We start from the raw sequence: 21,466 nt of genomic DNA, 5'->3' as shown, positions 1-21,466 counted from the left end.
CCTGCAAGCTTGGCTTATAGTTCTAGACTCCCTCCTCCTGGGGATGTTTAATGTGCTATCCAGTTGGGAAGACATATTCCTAGCTGCAGAAAGTTCTCGATTTACTTTCATCTAGTCACCAAGATGCCTGGCTCATTTTTGCTGCATAAGTGACATTTGGGCTCTTGTGTCACTCACACTACTTACACCAGGAGCATCCTACAGACTGAATTTCTCAGAGGACTGACCTGTGGGGACCTGGGGTGCCCTGAAGGCATTACACATGTGCCAGCGCTGAGGCCCAATGCAAAGGGAGTTGTGCCCAGCTGTTCTTTTTCTTTTTCCCGGGGTATCTTGTCACTTAGATTTTGCTCCCTACTGAGCTTGATAGAGCCAAGTGCCCTATAGATAAGCCGGTGTGTATCTACCCTTCCTGGGCTTTTATTAAGTGGATGTGACGGCTTGTCACAGTGGCCCATTCTGTTATATGACAGTGTCTACCTCCTCAGCGTCTGTGGTGGGTAGAGATGGTGAGGGGATGTTCAGAGGCGCAAAGGAGCCATGTGTCACTCATCCTGTGCGGGCGCTGGACATGTCCCCAGCATGCCTCCTTCCATAATCCATTGCTCCCTCATCCACATTCCCGGGCATTAGCCCCTGACATGCTGGCACGTCTTGCGGTAGGTTATGCACACCCCTCCCAGGCCAGTGGTGCTAGTGAGGTCTGCTCCCCAGGGACATTTGGTGATATTTTTGTTGTCCCAACTCAGGAGAAGGTCCTCCTGGCATCCTGGGGTGATTTCCTGTGGCTCCCGGCCACCTGGGGTGAGGGTGCTTGTTTGGGGTCACCAGCAGGGGCCACCGCCTGCAGGAGAGTGATTAAGTGATATTTGGACTGGAAGAGCAACGGATAGAAATTTTCCTTTTAAAATGAATCCATTTGAGTAAGAACAAAGTAGCTTTGTGGAAGATATTCAGAAACCTTTGGGGGTGTGATGTGTGACAGATGTCCTTGAGGTCTGGAAAGTGCTCGCTCAACCCCGGGGGGAGGTGACCCTTCTCAGAGGATCCAGGAGGACCAAGACACTCTGAGTTTTATCCCTCCCAGGAGTCCGAGGGGCCTGGCCGCCCCGGGTCTGCTCTGTCTGACACCTGTAAGTGTCTCCTGTGGTGAAAGTCAGCAGGAATGGAGGAGATGTTAGCTGTGGGGGACAAAACTGCTCATGAAGAGGAAAATTCTGTTGTTTCTTCTTTCACACTTGTTACTCCCTTTTTGGTAGAACTGAAAGCAAGGGTAGAAGAAAATACAGCAACTCTTCCAGTTGCCAGCAGTTACCTCTGACCTTAAAAGCAGCCTTGATGTGGATGCAACGGCCGTGAGCTATGCTTGGCTGGTACCCGCGCTTCTCCGTCTGACCCTCCTAGCCCCTCTGGTGGGCATCACTGTCTTACAGATAGGATGCAGATGCTCAGAGAGGTTGAGGAATTTTCCCAAGGCCGCCTAGCCACTTCATAAAGACCATGCCCTTTCCACTCCACTGGGAGGCCCTGTCACCTGGGTGTAGCTGTGACTGTGAGATACCATTTGACAAAATGCTGCAAACAAATCAAAGAGCAGCTTGACCAGAAAAGATACTGGGAAGGATCTGATTGGCTGCCAAAGAAATAAAATACAAACTGTGTGCTTCAGAATCAAAGAGAGAAGTCCCTGTGTGCTAAGGGGGCAGATGTCGTCCTTCCCAATCCTCGCTCGAAATTACAGCGCTGACTAAGACTCAACTGACGCCGCTAGCCAAGCCTGTCTGACAATTCTCTTGCTGCATCAGGGCCTTCCACTCTCCCTCCTTTCACCTGCCCTTTCCCTCATTCACTGAACAGGTGTCTCATGTCAGGTAGGGTGCCTTTAGCCATGTGTAACAGGAAGCCCTACTTGATTGTTTTCTCACTTGAAGATTCCTGAAGCGAGGCCGTTTCAGAGTAGTGACTTCGGGAGCTTGGTGGCCCCCCAGGACCAGGGTGCTTTGACCTTTCCTCTCTGTAACCCTCAGTATTGAGATTTTATCTTTGGCTGACTCCCTCATGGTCACATAATGGCTGCTAAGGTCCTTGCTGTTGCATGAAGCTACAACAGAATTTATATCCAGAAAAGGAGGACCCAGCTCTTCCATGTGTCACTTGGTAGCAGCATGGAAACATTTCCCCAGAAACCTTTCAAAAGACTTCGCCTCATCTCTCTTTGTCCACTGCTAAGGCTGTCACTAGCAAGAAACGTGATGACTGGCTAAGTGAAGCATGGTGGGCTCCATGGAGGAGGGTGAAGCACATGAACAGACTTGGGATTTTGTTCCTAAGAAGCTGGGGAAGGAGAGTGGAACTGATAGCTGAAAATGTTGCTACCTATTTAAAAATACATTTATTTGAAATTCCAAATGCAGGGAGATAGTGTAGTGGGTTTTTAATTACTTACCTCCCGACTTCTACAATTACCAGATTTTGACAATTTTACTTCATCTCTGTCCTGCCCTTCATCTCCAGCTGAAGTATTTTGAAATGAATCCCAGATATATCCGTACATATGCTGAGTACCTTCTACATGCCTGAGGGTCACAGAGCTAAACGGAAAAGCTGCTTCAAGGACGAAAAATTAGTGACGACTGACATGATAGTAACTAGTTTTGCTGAAGAGAAAAGGCTAAATTCCCTAAAACAAAGGAAAATGTAAAATCCAGGGAGCAGAGTTTTCTGCAAAGCTTTTGTTCTGGCAGCATCTGGAGTCCTTGGGGTGTGAGGGGACAGGTGTTCTGGGAGTTAGAGTCGGACAAGGAAGGTGAGTGGAAGTTCAGTGTCTCATTTGTCATTTCCACTCCCAGGCGGATGAGGTGAATGCTTTCTAAGAGTGGGTTTTGGTTTGGCGACACCTGTTTCTGCAAGTTAATAGATTTCTGGAGTGAGATAGAGCTGGTGATGTCACCTGCAGGTGTGTGAGCCTGTGGTGGCGGTCTGCTGCGCGGCATTTGTTTCACAAGGCGTTGCTAGCCACATCTGTCCTCGGCTGTGAGGGCACCCTTACCAGCAGGCTGGGGAGAGATGTTTTCGACCAGAGCAGAATGTCAGATGTCACAGGTTGACTCTGGGCTGGGCTGTAAACACATGTACTTTCCCTATGGCCTGAGCTGATTGCATTTAGATATGGAACAAAATACGAATGTTGTTTCTTTAAAATATCACAGTGGCAGTAAGAGCATATTTCCATGAACCGTTTCTGAGACCCTGAGCCCACCTGCTTCAGTGCAGGTTGAAAAGACCCCTCTTCCCCTGTGAGTATGAAACAGGAAGTCTGTCTTCGGATTTTCCTGCAGTTTTTAAACATTTGCTCCTTTGACGAGAGCTCGCATGCTTTGCGAGGGGCAGCACCTTTGTATGTAACATAAAAAGAAATTCACCATTTCTCTAAATATGCGTCTCCGCTTCGACATGACAATTAAAGGTCACATTGCAGAGCTGAATCAGTCACAGCTTTGAGTTCGGGACATACTCACCCTGAGCTGATTTTATCTGCCCGGGCTGCGTAAAGTGTTAGTGTTGGCACAGCGAGTTTAAAAACAGAAGTCTTTTGCATAACTATATTTGAAAAATCTAAAAAAAATAAGAGAGTGAGAGAAAGAGAATGGAGTAATGACATGAAATGATGCCATTTGTCTCGATATTTGTGTGGTGGGGTGGCTTTGGTAGCAGTTACGCTGTGCTGAGTGGAGCTTTCTAGAATGTGCATGTTGTGGTTGGGTGCCCTTTGTTTTGTGTGCTGTGCACTTTGGTGCCACGTGAGAATCCGCCGACCCCAATACATTGTACTTGACAGGCACAGCTGGGTTGCTGGCGCGTAGTCCAAGCCATGAAAAAGAATGCAAAAGAAAATACAGACAATCTATTCATCAGAACACTGGGGCAGGGAGACGTCAGGGTGGGCTCTGGCAGGAGTGCACCTGCAGGAAGCAGGGGGCCCGTGGTGGGCGCCCAGGGAGAAGGCAGAAGAGAGGCAGCCGTGGTTGGCCTTTGATGCTTACAGCGGCCAGGGCCTTGGCCAAAGGTGAAAACTGTTTCCATTTGCAGCCCATGGAACCTGATTTTCGGGGCCTCTTCAAGCAGGAGGGGTGGGTGGCTGCACTGACATCTTACTTGCTGAGGCTGTGTACTCACCAGGCCCCTGGCACCAAGTGGCCACCCAGGCAAAGGCAGCAGGAGCTCAGCTTGCATCTGAGGTGGTGTCCAGTTCCTGATCCATGGAGACACCCTCAGTCTCCACAAAGGGGGAGGGGAGGGGCAGCTTCTGGAATCCTTGGGAAGCCTTTCTGTGGCCACAGGGGTGCTCAGTCACCCAGCCTGGTTCACACAACCTGCCTGGCCCCCACCTGCCTCTTCCCGCTTGTATCTGTGACTTTGCAGATGGTTTCACGGTGTCCTCCTCCACGGGATGGCAAGCTTTCTGTGTGCACGCAAGCTTGTCGACTGAGCAGCCCTTTACATTCCTGTGTGAGGACTCGGGAGAGCTCCTCACTGCCCAGCTGCAGTAAGAGGCTGGGCGTCTGTCACTCAGGATTTTTTGAATGGCCTGTGTAAAGCACTGGGCTTGCATAATCACCCAGCTACAAGGTGGGGAGCTGGCAGAGAGTCCCCAGGAAGTGGTGGTGAGCTTTTCTGCATCTTGGGGACCAGACGTGGGGCTGCTTGATTAAAATGCCCCCCTCTGCCGCATACCCATGGGCTGCCCTGTCCCCTGGGAGGAGGTGATGCTGAAAGTGAGTGTTACTTGGTTAAACTAAAGTCAACAGCAAATTCTGTAAGGGCTTCTCAGCGCAACAAGCTGCCTTTTTTTTTTTTTTTAAATGGTTTTGTTTCCATATTGAATTTTACAAAATAGTCATACCTCCCAAACCAAACCAGGTTGTACATTCATTTTCAGAAACCTTTTCTTTTTTTTAATGTTGCTTTTAAAGCTCAATGAAATTCTACAGCATATTAAAACAACAAAAAAGCAAAACCAAAACAGAAAACTGTCATCTAGGATTAAGGTTCTTGATACATGCAGCTTGACTGACTGAAAAAGAGCAACAAGCAAACCCCAAACCACTGAAAATACATGTGGCTTCTCCCTGGGGGGACAGCAATGTAAGGTATGCATTCGGTTAGCTCCTCCAGAAAGACCAGGATGAAAACACTCCTGGCCACTTAGGCGCTGTCAACCCCTCCCCTGTCCCCTCACATACGTCCCGCTCCCTGACCTGAAACAGGAGGCTCAGAAGCTAACGCTGGCTGTTATTAAATTGTAAACTTTAAATTCTAGTTCCCACAGGGTAGTTGATGGGAATTTGAAAACACAGGGTGAAATCCTGCTCCTACAAAGACTAGACAAAAGCACTCTGTCCTTTGGAGGTTACCAATCCGGCATTTGCACCTTATTGTCACTATGTCACGTCTGAAAAACTTGGAATTATTTCCAATTAGCGGGTTTAAGTGGCTCTTGCTCTCTGAGCCGTTGACCCCTAGAGTTTGTTTGGCAGGACCCCCCCCGCCCCATCTACACCTGGCTGCACACCGTTTGGCTGTTAGGGCTCTGAGCCTCTGGGGTGACCCTGCAGGACTATCCATGCCTTGGGGCTCGGGGCTATTGCGAAGCTTGCAATGACAGACAGCAGAGGCTTAAAAGGCACCCCCGTGGACTTTGTGACAGGGATTTGGGTGTTCAGAACCCTTTTTTCTCTCTTGTCTGGAGGCACGGCTGTGAGTGCTGTTGGAGCTATGAAGTGGCCCATCGACCTGCTCACGGACACGCTGTTCCCCCTCCCATCCTTGCAGCCATGCCGCCACCAACCCAGAGGTCTCAGCCACTTGCTCTGGTGGAGAAGGCCCCTGGTAGCCTGGCTCTGGGAACCCTGGGGTTCCACCGGACAGGGGTTCACCTAATTTCTGGAGATGAGGGTCAGAGTTATCTAAAAGGAGGGAGGGCAAGGAAGCCTCTGGTTCTGCTTGGGAACGGGCACTGGTGATCAGCTGCTTCTTGGCTCTGGCTGTTCTCAGAGGTTGTGCCAAGGCTATTTCCATGTGCAGGGACCCTGTGTGTGGTTCTTGGGAGCCACCTCTTAGACACGTGCTCCTTGTACCTCATTCCAGCACCCTGAGGTGGACAAGACACTGCTCATGTCGAGTGAAACCTCACAGCCCCTGAGGAGAGGGTCGCCCACTGTGCAAAGGCTGTGACTGACCACCAGCCAGGCTGGAGGGCAGGTGGGCCTCTGCAGCCGATAGTTACATATTTGTAGAAGTTCTGGATTTCTGACTTCTTTGGCAAACTGGGCGGTCCAGCTACACCCGGCCCCTGTCTCACATGACAGCTACCAGCTGGAGCCCTGTACCAGTTGCCACCTTTGAGGGGCTCACAGTCATGGCTTTTTTTTTTCTTTTTGCATCCAGCCAAATTGTATTCACTTTCCTGACTAACCCTAATAGGCATTTAAGTTTGCATATCTCTTATTTGTTCTAATCCCCTCAGAGGAACTGAAATGTAAACATGTAACCTGGACCTTTAGAATCCATCCTAATAAAAGAATCCAAGATGCAGAAAACAGTCCATGTTACCAAGATGTTTCTCCCTGTCATTCATAAGTTAAAAATTGAAAACGACAGCTTTAGGGGCTGGCTAACTCCATGACATGTGTCCCTATAATGAGCTGTTACACGGCCATGAAGGTAAGGCTCAGGTAGGAAGAGTTTTAATAACATAGATATATGCTCATGATATAAAGTTGGGTTAAAAAAAAAAAAGCTCGAAGGTGTGTTTACGGTACACTCTAATTATCTCCCCCTATGTAAAAGCAGTTATCAATAAGCGTTGAGTAAGAACGGAAGCACATTTGTCAAAATAGCAGCAGTGGTTGCTTTTTGACAATGAAATTATCTGTGACAGTTTTCTCTTTATTTTATTCTGGGCTTTCCACATTTTCTACAATGAAAGAACATAGCTTTTATAGTCAGAAAAAAGCATTGCTATCTAAGGAAGAGACAGCAGCCTAGAAGATTAGGGGATTTTTCCTGAGTCTCCCAGCTGGTTGGTGACACTGTTGCGGGATTCTCGAACAGAGAGACGGGATACCGAGGCTGTAAGCAGTGTTTATTGATGCCGGCACTGGCTCAGCAGATTCTTATCCAAAGGCTGAGCCCCAATAATAACATAATGGGCAGTTTTACACAGTCTCGTCATTTCTACACAGCTACAGATATAAGGAAGAACATTGATTGGTTGGCAAGCTATGAGAAAACTGATGTTAGCTGGAGCGTCCTTGGTGGTGGTGGTGGGGGGGTGGCAGTTAGGAATGAACTTGTTTGAGCAGGAAATGGCCAGGCAGGGTCAGGCTGCCATAACAGGGCAGGACCACACCTCACATCCCCAATTCTGAGGTGGACTCATCCCACTCCTGAGGATTGGCTGTGCTGCTGGCATTTGGGGCCGGCCTCGGGGTCTCACTGGGGACTAGGCAGGCGCTCCACGTGGGTGCACTTGTCTTTGCGGGTCATATTTAACTCCGGGCCTTCGTTTTGCCTTCGGTAATGGCCAGGCTCTGAAAACCAGACAGCAGTACCCTTGAGTAGATAGTGGGGCTCATTTAGGCGTCTTGCCATGCTCAGCTGGTTTCATAACTCATGTGACTGTGGCGTGCTTCCTCAGGGTGTGCCTAGGCTAGGTTGTCCCCAATCTCGATTGTCCCTTCCTTTCTCTTCTTCTCCTTGAGGGAGGACAAGTCAAGGCAGCTCAGATCCTGTCACCGGAGCAGGGAGGCGATGTTGTGCTTGGAAGGGCCTCTGAGTGCACCCCGCCGACTCTGCAGCAGCATGGCAGCTGTTCCAGGAGCACCTGAGTCCCTTCCTGACGCCCGTCACTAACTGCTCTATGACTCACTTGGATCTGTCATCCACGTGTGGAATGGGAGGGAACGGTTTTGGGGGGCAGCTTTCCAGGGCAGCGGGGCATGTCTGATGGGAGGCGCCTAGAGAAGGCTTCTGCAGTTCCCAAGAAGGATGAGCCCCAGAACCAAACACAGAGGACCCCCAAAGGTGGGCTCATGTTTAACCAAAGTCACAGGGACCCAAAGCTGTTCATTCTCCTACAGCGAGAAATCGCTGTGCAGTAGGCCAAGGGCCACTGCACCCTGTGGACATGGCCCTGGGAAGGTGCGCTGTCTTCGGGCTCACACGTGTCCTCAGCTGAGGGGGTGTGGGGACAGCCTTTCCTATGGGACTGCTGCTTATATGCCTTAGCTGTGACTGTGGCCCCCGGGGAGAGGGTACTGCTCCTGCCATGAGTTCCAGGCTGTGTGCTGTGGCTCGTGCTCCCAGTGTGCCCTGCAGGGTTGGTCAGGCTTTGCTTCCATAATACAGCCCGGTTCTCTGCCCTGCCCGGAAGCAGGCCGGCCCACCCAGCTGGAGCCTGGCCCAAGCGACTTTGCCAGGGAGCAGCCTGTACCCAGGATCTCGGGGCTGGTGGCCTCGTGGCCACCAAATCTTGTTCTGATCTGGCCCGTGCTGGTCAGTGTTTCTAGCCAGTTGTGGGAGTGCAGACAGGGTCCCGGGGGCAGCTGGCGTGCCAGGTGGCCAGACGGGCATCTGCCTTCCCACAGAGCTGACCGACGGTTTCGTCTCTTACCTTTTCTATATGGTGGACGGTTTCTATTTGTCCCTACTTCCGAGAGGACTTCTAAAATCAAGGCCTTCCGGAGAATTTCTCATTGCTGGGAAGGCTAATACAAACTGGAAATAAAGGAATCAATATCCTCAAACCTAAGTTTGCCTGTGAAAAAAATACAATTGTTGAAGGAAGGACGGGGCATCTTGGCCGGGGGTCCCTGTGGCCTGGCTGGTGCGGGTGGCAGCAGGACGCGTGTGTGCACAGCCAGGTCGCGCTCAAGCTGCCCCCAAACTGCCTTCTCAGACCTACCGCTCAGGCACCTGTTTTTGCTTTTCTTTTGCTTTGCGTTTCTAGCTCCTTAAACAGTGGCCCGACCTCATGTTTGGAAACGAGGCATGTGGCTCAGCTCTGTGAAGAAAAGACTTTCTCAGAGGTGTGATGACGCAACTCTTATTTCACGCCCAATGGGAAGACTCCACCTAAGAGACAGTGAAGGAATGGGCATTTGTTATACTTGGAGCTATTCCTACAATTTATTTTTAAATACGCAAGTGACACCTGGAGCATGTTTTACTTATAAAATTCAGAGTCCTCCCTGCCTCCCACCCCCGGTTCCAGGCCCCTTCCCCAGGGTTACTGCTCTTCCCACTTTGATGTGTGTCTTTCCACATGTTGCATATGCAGTTACCTGTGTGTGTGTGTAGAAACGTAGAGTTTTAGGTGCGTGTGTAGTTTTGCACGGGTGGTAACGTGAACCATACACTGTTTTGCAATCATTCTTTTCCATGGAACCATTCTGTCTTGGGAACCATTCCACGTCATTAAGGAGCTGCCTCACTTTAAGCTGCTGACATGCTCTGTGTGAAATTTAACCCACCCTTCTTGATAGATGGAAAATGATAGTGTTTCTCAGAGTATCTAAGTGAAGCTCTGTTTCAGTGACAAACTCAATTTCTCTTCCACCTAGAATGGTAGGTACTATTTTAAAAAAAGAAAACCAGAGTGAAGAAAGAATGATTTACCAGGGCCCAGGGCTGCGGACAGAGGGCGTAATGGCCTTGTGACAATGGTGTCAGTGCAATGGTCATGAGTGAGGGGAGTGGGCAGGGGAGCACCAGGGATGACTGACCACTGTGAGATCCTGTTTATGTAAAGAAAAAGATGGATAGACATAGATGCATAAGCACACATGCATGCATACACACATACTACCTGAGGGGACACATAGGGGATTGTCTCCAGTAGTGGGCAGGGGTGGAGAAGAAGGAGGTCTTCTCATCTTATGCCGATTTTTAACCCCTGTGCACACTGCTCAGCATTTTTAATGATCGGTGGGCTGTGCTGAATGGGTGTTCTCTCTGATGGCCTTTGCCCGTGCATCATGGCAGTGTCCCCGCCAGCCTGTGCCTTCTCCTGAGACTCCGCTGCACACCACATTCAGTGTTTGCCTGCCTTTGGCCTTGTGGGAGAATGGAGTGGGTGCATTCTGTCTCAGGTGTTTGTCACCTTTTTCGGGTCCTGAGTCACTCCCCAGAATGGCTGTCTGGCTTGCAGCTGGCCTTGATTGAGCCCCTAGTGCAGGCCAGGCCTAACACCTCCCATATTTGCTCTTGAGATCTGCCAATCCCTGTGCTGGTGGGGTGGCGTGCTTGCCATTGCCGGACCCTACACATGGTCAGAGTTTCCTGGCCCATGGTCCTGAGAATGCTGTTTTGCAAGAGGGCTATAGGGGATGGTCTAGGAAGTGGGGGCAATGGCAGCTAGGGATGGCCTAGGCCCGTGACCTTTGATCTGAAAGCGGCATTGTTGAATGTGTTGGCGTGTGCTGGGTTGTGGTGAGAAGCAGAAATTTTGCTTTTAAAAAAATACATCAAAATGCTTTTGTATAGGACCAGATGGCTGATATCGAGGGCAAGGCACCTAGTCACCTTCCAGTGAGATAAATGAGCAGAACCCCAGGCCTGGGCCTCAGTCTTACATCCACTTGCAAGGCCCACCCCTGAGTGGATGCCCAGAGGCAATGCTGTGTTAACCTATCACAGACCTCGTTTTTGGTATTCCCATGTCCGACACCTTCTTATTCCTTCAAAGTAAGTACTGCCTTCTAGTTTAGGCAAAAGTCCAGCATTCCTTTTGGATAATACTCAAATTTTGTTCTTCCTCCCTCCCTCCTTCTCCTTCCCTCTGTTCCCTCCCTCCCTCCCCACCTTCCTTTTTCTTTCTTTTTCATCTTGGCAAGCATTGTTCATTTGCTCCCTGACAGAGGAGGACATCTATTTACCTCTTCTCGCAGGTACATAAAACTCCCAACATTTATTTGAAGAGCAAGAGGAGTAGCCGAGTAAATATTTTAAGTGATTCCCTGAAGGCTTCACCTGCTGATAAATATGTTGGCGAGAACGCATCTGCCTCCTCTCTTGTCCAGATAGAGCTTCTAGAGTAGGTGAAAGCTCAGACATTTTCTTCTCCCCAACGGTGGTGGCCACACAGCTGACCCAAACCTGACATCCCTCACTGGTCATTGGCCCTTGGCCCTGTGTCTCCACCAAACCACCCTGCAGAGGCTGCTTGTGCTGGGACCTTAGGCTCCAGGACGCAGCTCTGCTGGAATTTGCTTCCTTCCAAAAATTTGAGTTTACTGACACAGTCCTTCCCTCAAAGAGGACTTCACGGGATGACTGCTGTGACCAAGCAATTAGGGCAGTGGCTCTGTAAGTTCTCGTTTCCTTTTTTTTTTCATCCACAACACGCTTACACACAGCAACCCAATAAGGACCAGAATCTTCTTCACCCCTCCATTCCCTGCCCCCATGAGGAAGTCAGTGGACCATAGATGGTCGAGGCCAAGGTGCTCATCTTGTCAGTAGCGTGAAGCTGTCCTAATTTGTGCTCAGTCCTGCTCCTTCCATATCACCTGGGCTGGTGGCCCCCTAGAGACAGGCGACACCTGGAGGACAGGGAGGATGAATACCACTGCCTCTGGGACTTCAGTCACTTTAGTGTTTACTTATGAGAAGGAAATTGCATCTTCCAATGGTAATAGAACTTGGAGGAAGTTTTCAGCGTCTGGGGGAAACTGTGACAGAAGTTGCCACTTAGAACTTATGAATAATGCACAAGCAACAGGAAATTCATAGTGATGAGACCAAACCTGTCTGTCCCAAGACAATCACAGTGAAAAAAAGACGCCAGCCCAGTAGCCTGTGTTCAGCGGGTTAGTTAATCCTATAGCTAAGTGTAGAATACTGTTAGGAAGTGGGTTTTGTTTCATGTTTCAAATCCTTTTATTTTATCTTTGGAATGAACATTTGAGTACATTTGAGTTGCTGTCTTGCACTCATGCTGTAACCTCTTTGGGCACTCAGTGCATTTACACGCCCCACACGCGCCTCACGCTGTCGTCCATCCGTGATGAGATGCAGACACAGCCTAGTCAGCGACAGCACGTTTCTGCTGTGTAGGCCTGGAAATTTAAGAGCTTGTGACAAAGTAAAATTAACTGCCTCAGATTTTTTTTTTTTTACTAAAATAGACTTATTGAGATATAATTCACATATCATAATGAAGTATATAACTCAGTGCTTTCAAGGATATTTAGGGTTGCACATCCAATACCATAATCTAATTTAACAAAATTTTTTGTCAAACTCCGAAAGCAATCCTGTAGCCATCACTGCACTTACATTGACCCCTCCCCCAACCTTAGGAAAGACCTAATCTATTTTCTGTCTCCCACAGATTTGCCTATTCTGGCCATTTCACACGAATAAAATTATACAACATGTGGTATTTTGTGACGGTTATCATTCACTTAACATAATGTTTCCAGATCGACGCATGTGTCAGAACTTTATTCCTCTTTATTTCCAACTGATCTTCCCCTGTTTGGATATACCACGTATTATTTATCCATATTCATCAGTTCATGGACCTCGAGTTCTTTCTATTTTTTGGCTATTGCAAAAAATGCCCTTATCGACTGTCGTGCACAAGTGTTTGTGTGGGTGAATGTTTTCGTTTGAGAGTGGAATTGCTGGGACATAAGGAAACTGTGTGTTTACATTTTGAGGAGCTGCCAGATTGTTCTCCAGAGTGGCTATACCATCTTACACCACCCAGAAACACCTAAGGGCTCCAATTTCTCCACATCCTTACCAACACTTGTTATTATCTGTCTCTTATTATAGCCTTCCAAGGCGTGTGAAGTGGTATCTGATCAGGGTTCTGATTTGTATTTTTCTAATGACTAATGACATTGAGCATCTTTTTATGTGATCATTGGCATTTGTATATCTTCTATGGAGAAATGTCTATTTAAATTCTTTACGCATTTTTTAAATTGGGTTATTTTTATTAGTGAGCTACAAGAGTTCTTTATATATTCTGGATACGAGTCCTTTATCAGCTATGTGATTAGAAAATATTTTCTCCCATTCTGTGGGCTGTCTTTTCATTTTCTTGATGATGTCCTTTGAAGCACTAAAGTTTTAAATCTTGATGAAGTCCCACATGTCACATTTTCTCTCTTGCTGCTTTCGGTATCCTTGTTAAGAAGCCATTGCCCAAATCAAGGCCAGGAACACTTACTCTTAGGCTTTATTCTAAAAGTATCTAGTTTCAGCCCCTGTATTTAGGTCTGTGATCCATTTTGAGTTAATTTTTGTGTGTGGGGCGAGGAAGGACTCCAGGTTCCCTTTTTTGTATGAGGATACCAGTTGTCCCAGCACTGTAGAAAGCACTAGTCTTTCCCCATTGATTTCTCTCAGCACCCTTGTGGAAGAACCAACGGGCCGCAAATGAAAAGGTTTATTTCTGGACTGTCAGTTCTATTCCACTGATCTGCTTGCCTGGTTACTGTAGTTATGCAGTAACTTTTAAACTGAGAAGCATGAGTCTTACAACATTATTACTTTTCTAAAGATTGTTTTGGCTGTTCTGGGGCCCTTCTATTTTCACGTGAATTTTAGGAGCATTGCGTCAGTTTCTAGAAAAAAGGTACCTTGGGTTCTGGTGGGGATTTTGTTGCATCTGCAGATCATTTTGGGGAATATTGCCATCTTAACAATATTAAATCTTCCGTCAATGAACGTAGGATGTTTCCATTTATTTAGATATTTAATTTCTTTCAACAATATCTTGTAGTTTTCAGTGTACAAGTCATGGCTTTTTTTGTTAAGCTTTTTTCTTAAGTATTTCATTTCCTTGGGTATTATTATAAATGGAGTTGTTTTCTTAATTTCATTTTTGGATTATTTGTTGTTAATGTATAGAAGTATAATTAATTTTGGCCTGTCGCTCTTGTATCCTGCAACTTTGCTGAAGTTCTTTATTAGTTTTAACAGAATTTTAGTGGATTCCTTCGGATTTTCTGTATGTGAAATCATGGCATCTACAAACAGTAGCTTCACTGCTTCCTTTCTAACCTGACCACCAAAAGGACACTTATAAAGTGTGGCTCTTCATCTCTAGGAACGTTTTCAATTCTAAGTCTATTCTCCGATATTAGTATATCCACTCCAGCTCTTGTGGTTGCTTGATGGTTTGCATGATGTATCTGTTTTCAACATTTCACTTTGAACTTATTTTTCTCTTTGAATCTAAAGTGTATCTCTTATAGAGAAAATGTTGTTAAGTCTTGTTTAACTCTGGTATGACGGATTACTCAGTGATTAAATGAAAGTGTTTGGGTACCAGCTTCGTGGTGTGCAGGTCAGCAAAAGTGGTGGAGGCCAGCCAGGGACGATACAGGCTTCCTTTGCGAGCAAGATTCAGAGTGTGCTGATGTCTCGGCTTCAGATCTGGGGGAGGTGGTGCAGGGGCCCTGACCTTCTGACTCTTGTGGATTCTCTGGGGTCCAGCTTGCATTCGCCTCCCCACACCTCTGCAATACTCTCACCCAGGCTGTCACTTTGCGTTCTTTGGCATCCCATTATTTGGATAATTTTCAGTGTCCTAAGATCATACACAGAAACTCAAATGACCTTGTGGAAGTTTATTTCCAGGCAGTATCCTTGCAAAGCTGATGAATTATTTTTGTCATGGGCATAATAAATTGTTAACTTTGGAAATGTTTTTGCAAAGAAAACTACCGTAAGGTTATTTTCTTTTTAATTTTTGATTATGTGCAATGATACATCAGTACAAAGAAACAAGATACCTTTTCATAACTCGGATGATGACATTGCCCTTTGGAAATGTCCAGGGGGCACTGGAGCCAGGTGACAGATTAGGCAGACATTTCTGGGAAAAGTGTGGCAGTGAAATTTGGGTGGTATATGAAATTTGGAATGCCTTGAGAGGGAGCCCTGGGAACCTGGAGATGTCACAGGCACCACGCAGATCATCTGTGGCTGAGGGCAGCAATCTGATGGGGGTGAGGGGGGATGTTCTTAGGACAGCTCCAGTTGAGGGGACTTCTCCCTGCTATGTTGTAGGCTTTAAGGATAGATGTATTCATCTGACACCTGACATTCAGATGCTAACATAAACGAGGCCCAAGAACCGGGTAGATAGAAACTGTTAGATGGAGGGTGAAGTGTTAGCTTTTGCTGGGAGGGGTGGTTATTATAATACAGACCTGCTCAAAGAGATTGTTTTCCTAAAATAAATATTCCTTGAAGGCACACACTCTGTTGCCAACAGAATAGCAAAGTTTGCTTTTACATGTTATTCCTTAGGAAAGACCTAATCTATTTTCTGTCTCCCACAGATTTGCCTATTCTGGCCATTTCACATGAATAAAATTATACAACATGTGGTATTTTGTGACGGTTATCATTCACTAAACATAATGTTTCCAGATCGACGCATGTGTCAGAACTTTATTCCTCTTTATTTCCAACTGATCTTCCCGTTTGGATATACCACGTATTATTTATCCATCTTCATCAGTTCATGGACCTCGAGTTCTTTCTATTTTTTGGCTATTGCAAAAAATGCCCTTATCGACTGTCGTGCACAAGTGTTTGTGTGGGTGAATGTTTTCGTTTGAGAGTGGAATTGCTGGGACATAAGGAAACTGTGTGTTTACATTTTGAGGAGCTGCCAGATTGTTCTCCAGAGCGGCTATACCATCTTACACCACCCAGAAACACCTAAGGGCTCCAATTTCTCCACATCCTTACCAACACTTGTTATTATCTGTCTCTTATTATAGCCTTCCAAGGCGTGTGAAGTGGTATCTGATCAGGGTTCTGATTTGTATTTTTCTAATGACTAATGACATTGAGCATCTTTTTATGTGATCATTGGCATTTGTATATCTTCTATGGAGAAATGTCTATTTAAATTCTTTATGCATTTTTTAAATTGGGTTATTTTTATTAGTGAGCTATAAGAGTTCTTTATATATTCTGGATACGAGTCCTTTATCAGCTATGTGATTAGAAAATATTTTCTCCCATTCTGTGGGCTGTCTTTTCATTTTCTTGATGATGTCCTTTGAAGCACTAAAGTTTTAAATCTTGATGAAGTCCCACATGTCACATTTTCTCTCTTGCTGCTTTCGGTATCCTTGTTAAGAAGCCATTGCCCAAATCAAGGCCAGGAACACTTACTCTTAGGCTTTATTCTAAAAGTATCTAGTTTCAGCCCCTGTATTTAGGTCTGTGATCCATTTTGAGTTAATTTTTGTGTGTGGGGCGAGGAAGGACTCCAGGTTCCCTTTTTTGTATGAGGATACCAGTTGTCCCAGCACTGTAGAAAGCACTAGTCTTTCCCCATTGATTTCTCTCAGCACCCTTGTGGAAGAACCAACGGGCCGCAAATGAAAAGGTTTATTTCTGGACTGTCAGTTCTATTCCACTGATCTGCTTGCCTGGTTACTGTAGTTATGCAGTAACTTTTAAACTGAGAAGCATGAGTCTTACAACATTATTACTTTTCTAAAGATTGTTTTGGCTGTTCTGGGGCCCTTCTATTTTCACGTGAATTTTAGGAGCATTGCGTCAGTTTCTAGAAAAAAGGTACCTTGGGTTCTGGTGGGGATTTTGTTGCATCTGCAGATCATTTTGGGGAATATTGCCATCTTAACAATATTAAATCTTCCGTCAATGAACGTAGGATGTTTCCATTTATTTAGATATTTAATTTCTTTCAACAATATCTTGTAGTTTTCAGTGTACAAGTCATGGCTTTTTTTGTTAAGCTTTTTTCTTAAGTATTTCATTTCCTTGGGTATTATTATAAATGGAGTTGTTTTCTTAATTTCATTTTTGGATTATTTGTTGTTAATGTATAGAAGTATAATTAATTTTGGCCTGTCGCTCTTGTATCCTGCAACTTTGCTGAAGTTCTTTATTAGTTTTAACAGAATTTTAGTGGATTCCTTCGGATTTTCTGTATGTGAAATCATGGCATCTACAAACAGTAGCTTCACTGCTTCCTTTCTAACCTGACCACCAAAAGGACACTTATAAAGTGTGGCTCTTCATCTCTAGGAACGTTTTCAATTCTAAGTCTATTCTCCGATATTAGTATATCCACTCCAGCTCTTGTGGTTGCTTGATGGTTTGCATGATGTATCTGTTTTCAACATTTCACTTTGAACTTATTTTTCTCTTTGAATCTAAAGTGTATCTCTTATAGAGAAAATGTTGTTAAGTCTTGTTTAACTCTGGTATGACGGATTACTCAGTGATTAAATGAAAGTGTTTGGGTACCAGCTTCGTGGTGTGCAGGTCAGCAAAAGTGGTGGAGGCCAGCCAGGGACGATACAGGCTTCCTTTGCGAGCAAGATTCAGAGTGTGCTGATGTCTCGGCTTCAGATCTGGGGGAGGTGGTGCAGGGGCCCTGACCTTCTGACTCTTGTGGATTCTCTGGGGTCCAGCTTGCATTCGCCTCCCCACACCTCTGCAATACTCTCACCCAGGCTGTCACTTTGCGTTCTTTGGCATCCCATTATTTGGATAATTTTCAGTGTCCTAAGATCATACACAGAAACTCAAATGACCTTGTGGAAGTTTATTTCCAGGCAGTATCCTTGCAAAGCTGATGAATTATTTTTGTCATGGGCATAATAAATTGTTAACTTTGGAAATGTTTTTGCAAAGAAAACTACCGTAAGGTTATTTTCTTTTTAATTTTTGATTATGTGCAATGATACATCAGTACAAAGAAACAAGATACCTTTTCATAACTCGGATGATGACATTGCCCTTTGGAAATGTCCAGGGGGCACTGGAGCCAGGTGACAGATTAGGCAGACATTTCTGGGAAAAGTGTGGCAGTGAAATTTGGGTGGTATATGAAATTTGGAATGCCTTGAGAGGGAGCCCTGGGAACCTGGAGATGTCACAGGCACCACGCAGATCATCTGTGGCTGAGGGCAGCAATCCGATGGGGGTGAGGGGGGATGTTCTTAGGACAGCTCCAGTTGAGGGGACTTCTCCCTGCTATGTGGTAGGCTTTAAGGATAGATGTATTCATCTGACACCTGACATTCAGATGCTAACATAAACGAGGCCCAAGAACCGGGTAGATAGAAACTGTTAGATGGAGGGTGAAGTGTTAGCTTTTGCTGGGAGGGGTGGTTATTATAATACAGACCTGCTCAAAGAGATTGTTTTCCTAAAATAAATATTCCTTGAAGGCACACACTCTGTTGCCAACAGAATAGCAAAGTTTGCTTTTACATGTTATTTTAATTTGAGAATCAAAGATGAAAAAGGATGCCTGGAAAAGGCTGTGTTCAGGGAGGCTCAGGACGTGCATTAATTTCCTGGCAGATTAGAGAATAAAGTGGGAGAGAGGTTAAAGCAAGGACTAGTCTGCCAAGTTGATTGGGAGGACAAAGATCAAGGGAATCGTCGGGGACCAGGGAATGGCTATTTTAAGCAGATACGAATGAGAGTCTGTTCACCTTCATAGATCCTTCCTGGGTCAGGTCAGCCTGGTGGCACTTGCTACAGTCAACGCTTTAGTAGATTTATTCCTGTATCTCACTGGGGTAGACTTACATATCTCACCTCTCTTATCTATAAAGTTAAAATAAACCACAGAATAACACAGATGAAGGAAAAAGTGACTCATCCTTTTGCATGAGTTAAAAAACATTCAAATAGGAACAAAAATCCCCAAATAAACGTGTTACAAAAGTGTTAAAATAATTATGTAAAAATTAAAAATGTACAGATTTCAAAAGCAAAGCTACAAACATGGCACAGTAGAGAAATATCTGAACAAATATGATTGAAAATGGTTTAATTTCCTCCATATATAAAAATCCTCTATAAATAAATAAGAAAAATAAGAACATCACAGTATATAAATGGGAACATGATATAACAGATAATTTGAAGAAGACATATTCATGGCTAATGAATATGTAAGTAAACTAAATTATTAGTGATCAAAGAAAGGTGAGTTAAAATGAGTTAATTTTTTACTTTGTTAAATTATCAAAAACATTGGAAAAAACAATAGCTCTGTAAATGTATTAACATGGGCAAGTTTATACACTGGGAGAAGGAATAAAAATTAATACAACCTTTCTGGAGAGTGAGTTGGTGATATGTGTCAAGAACTTTCAAAAAGGGTTGCATCTTTTCTTGATCCAGTACTATTTTTTCTAGAAAATTTACACTAAGGAAATCATTAAAATTGTGACTTCAAGGATATTTACAATGAAATATTAGGTAAACAGAAAAGCGGGATATAGAACTCTCAATGATATATTGCTAATTGAATATATTAATATATGTTAGAGATATTTATTATCCCTTGATTATAACATACATTCTTGTCTCTACTTTTTCTGACATTGAGGTGTCTGTAATGTGCACACATTCACCTTGTATTGTTTCCTTATTCATGAAAGATTATTATTAAATTAGTAGTACATCTTTAAGAGATTTTTAAAAGGTAGGAAATATGACATATGACCTATATTCTCTTTGTTTTTCTCTCTTTCTTTATGTATATGGAAGTTAAATAAATCTATTATTATCAGTCAACTATCACACTTCTGCCAGATGAAGTTACTAAAATCCAAATCTAAATATGTTTAGAAACTTAACAATAAGGCTTACACTTCTAGGAAGATGGAATAGATATACTTTTCGCTATTCCTTCCACTAAGTACAACTAAAACACCTGGCTATTACATATAAAACAAACATAAGATGACTCTGAAAGGTGGAGACAAGAAAGCAGACCAGCCAGGACCACAAGGCCCAAGGAAAGATGCCATGGGGAATCCAGTGTTTCCTTCTCGCCTCATCCGTCTGAGACCAGGTGCCAGTGAGGCTGACAACCCAGAAATGCTGATGAGAACAGTGCTCCCTACCCCCCCGCCCCATCCCCAAAGTCTCAACCAAGTCTGCTTTCTCTAGCCAAAGGATTAGAAATAGAAAATATTGTTCTTCATTTGTCAAACATCACAGAAAGGACAGTGGCCCCATCCCACTCATGCCAGCAAAAGCCAAGTGGGGAGCCTAGAACCGTACCCTGCGTGTGCTGTAATGAGGTGCCCCAACCCCCCACCATGGCATTCTCAGAGAAGGCCATGCAAGGAGCTGGGACTTTCACCCCTGGCAGGAGGAGTCTGGTGCCACTCCTATGATGTCAGTAGAGACCATGTGGGGATCCTGGACATCTACCACCATCCAGCACCACCTTCCATCTTCCCCTGTGGCAGTGTCAGAGGGGCCACGTGGAAAGTTAGGACTCTTACTATCACTCAGCAGCAATGACACTCCACCCACTGCCATGTCAGTGAGGGCTACATGGGAAGACAGAACTTCTACCCTACCCAACATTCATGAGAAGCTTGTCCCTTATCACTTGGGTGCCACTCGCCAGTAATGGCTCCTTTCTCTGCCGTATAGTGTCAGAGAAATCTGGAAGGTTTAAATAAGATCCAGAGTTTCATAATGTAACATGAAAATGTACTTGTTTTAATAAAAAACCACTTGTCACACAAAGAAACAAGATGAAAAACTGAATGAAAAAAAGGTAATCGATAGGTGCCAACACCAAGATGACGGAGATGTTAGAATAATCTGAAAAATATTGTAAAGCAGTCATCATAAAAACGCTTTAAAGATCAATCACAAACAACTTGAAACAAGAAAAAAAAATAGAGTGTCTTGGCAAAGAATAGAAAGTCTAAGCAAAGAAATAGATATAAAAGAGAACAAAATGAAAATACCAGAATGGAAAAATACAATAACCTAAATTAAAAAACTCAGTATCTTGACAAAAGAATGGAGAGAATAGAGGATAAAATCAATGAACTAGAAGATAAAATGATGGAAATTACCTAATCTGAACAACGTAGAGAATATAGACTAAAATAAAAATAAAGAAAAAAGTACAGAGCCTCAGGAACCCATGGGGCTATAACAAAAGATCTAACATTTGTGTCCTTGAAGTTCCAAAAGGAAATGAGAAAGAGAGCAGAGCTGAAAAAGCACTCAAAGAAATAATGGTTTAAAACTCCCTAAATTGGGCAAAAGACATAGACCGTAGATTCAAGAAGCTGAGCAAATTCCAAAGAGGATAAACTCATAGAAAGTCATTATACAAAGTCATTTCACACATTATAGTGAAACTTCTGAAAACTAAGCACAAAGAAAAGATTCTTGAAAGTGGTGAGAGAGAAACAATTTGGATCATAAATTTGTAATCAGAAACCATGGAGGCCAGAAGGAGGCATGGTGGTTTTCAATCACTGAAAAAAAAAAAAAAAAAAAAAAAAAAAAAAACTGAGGCCAGGGAATCATATACCAGCAAAAATGTCACTCAGGAATGAAAAGGAAATCAGGACATTTTCAGATGAATGAAAACTAAAAGAATTGGTCACCAGCAGAC

The 21,466-nt window shown here is 44.7% G+C and overlaps 1 protein-coding gene across 1 annotated transcript in view; it reads left to right on the top strand.

The window, feature by feature from the left end:
• ACOXL (acyl-CoA oxidase like) overlaps positions 1 to 21,466 on the top strand; it is a 212,965-nt gene that overhangs the window by 50,695 nt on the left and 140,804 nt on the right. The gene's annotated exons all lie outside the window — the stretch shown is intronic.

Source organism: Pteropus vampyrus, unplaced genomic scaffold, assembly GCF_000151845.1.
Source record: "Pteropus vampyrus isolate Shadow unplaced genomic scaffold, Pvam_2.0 Scaffold323, whole genome shotgun sequence".
Lineage (NCBI taxonomy): Eukaryota > Metazoa > Chordata > Mammalia > Chiroptera > Pteropodidae > Pteropus > Pteropus vampyrus.
The sequence above is the reverse complement of the archived record's forward strand: the minus strand, read 5'-3'. Positions and strand labels throughout refer to the sequence as shown.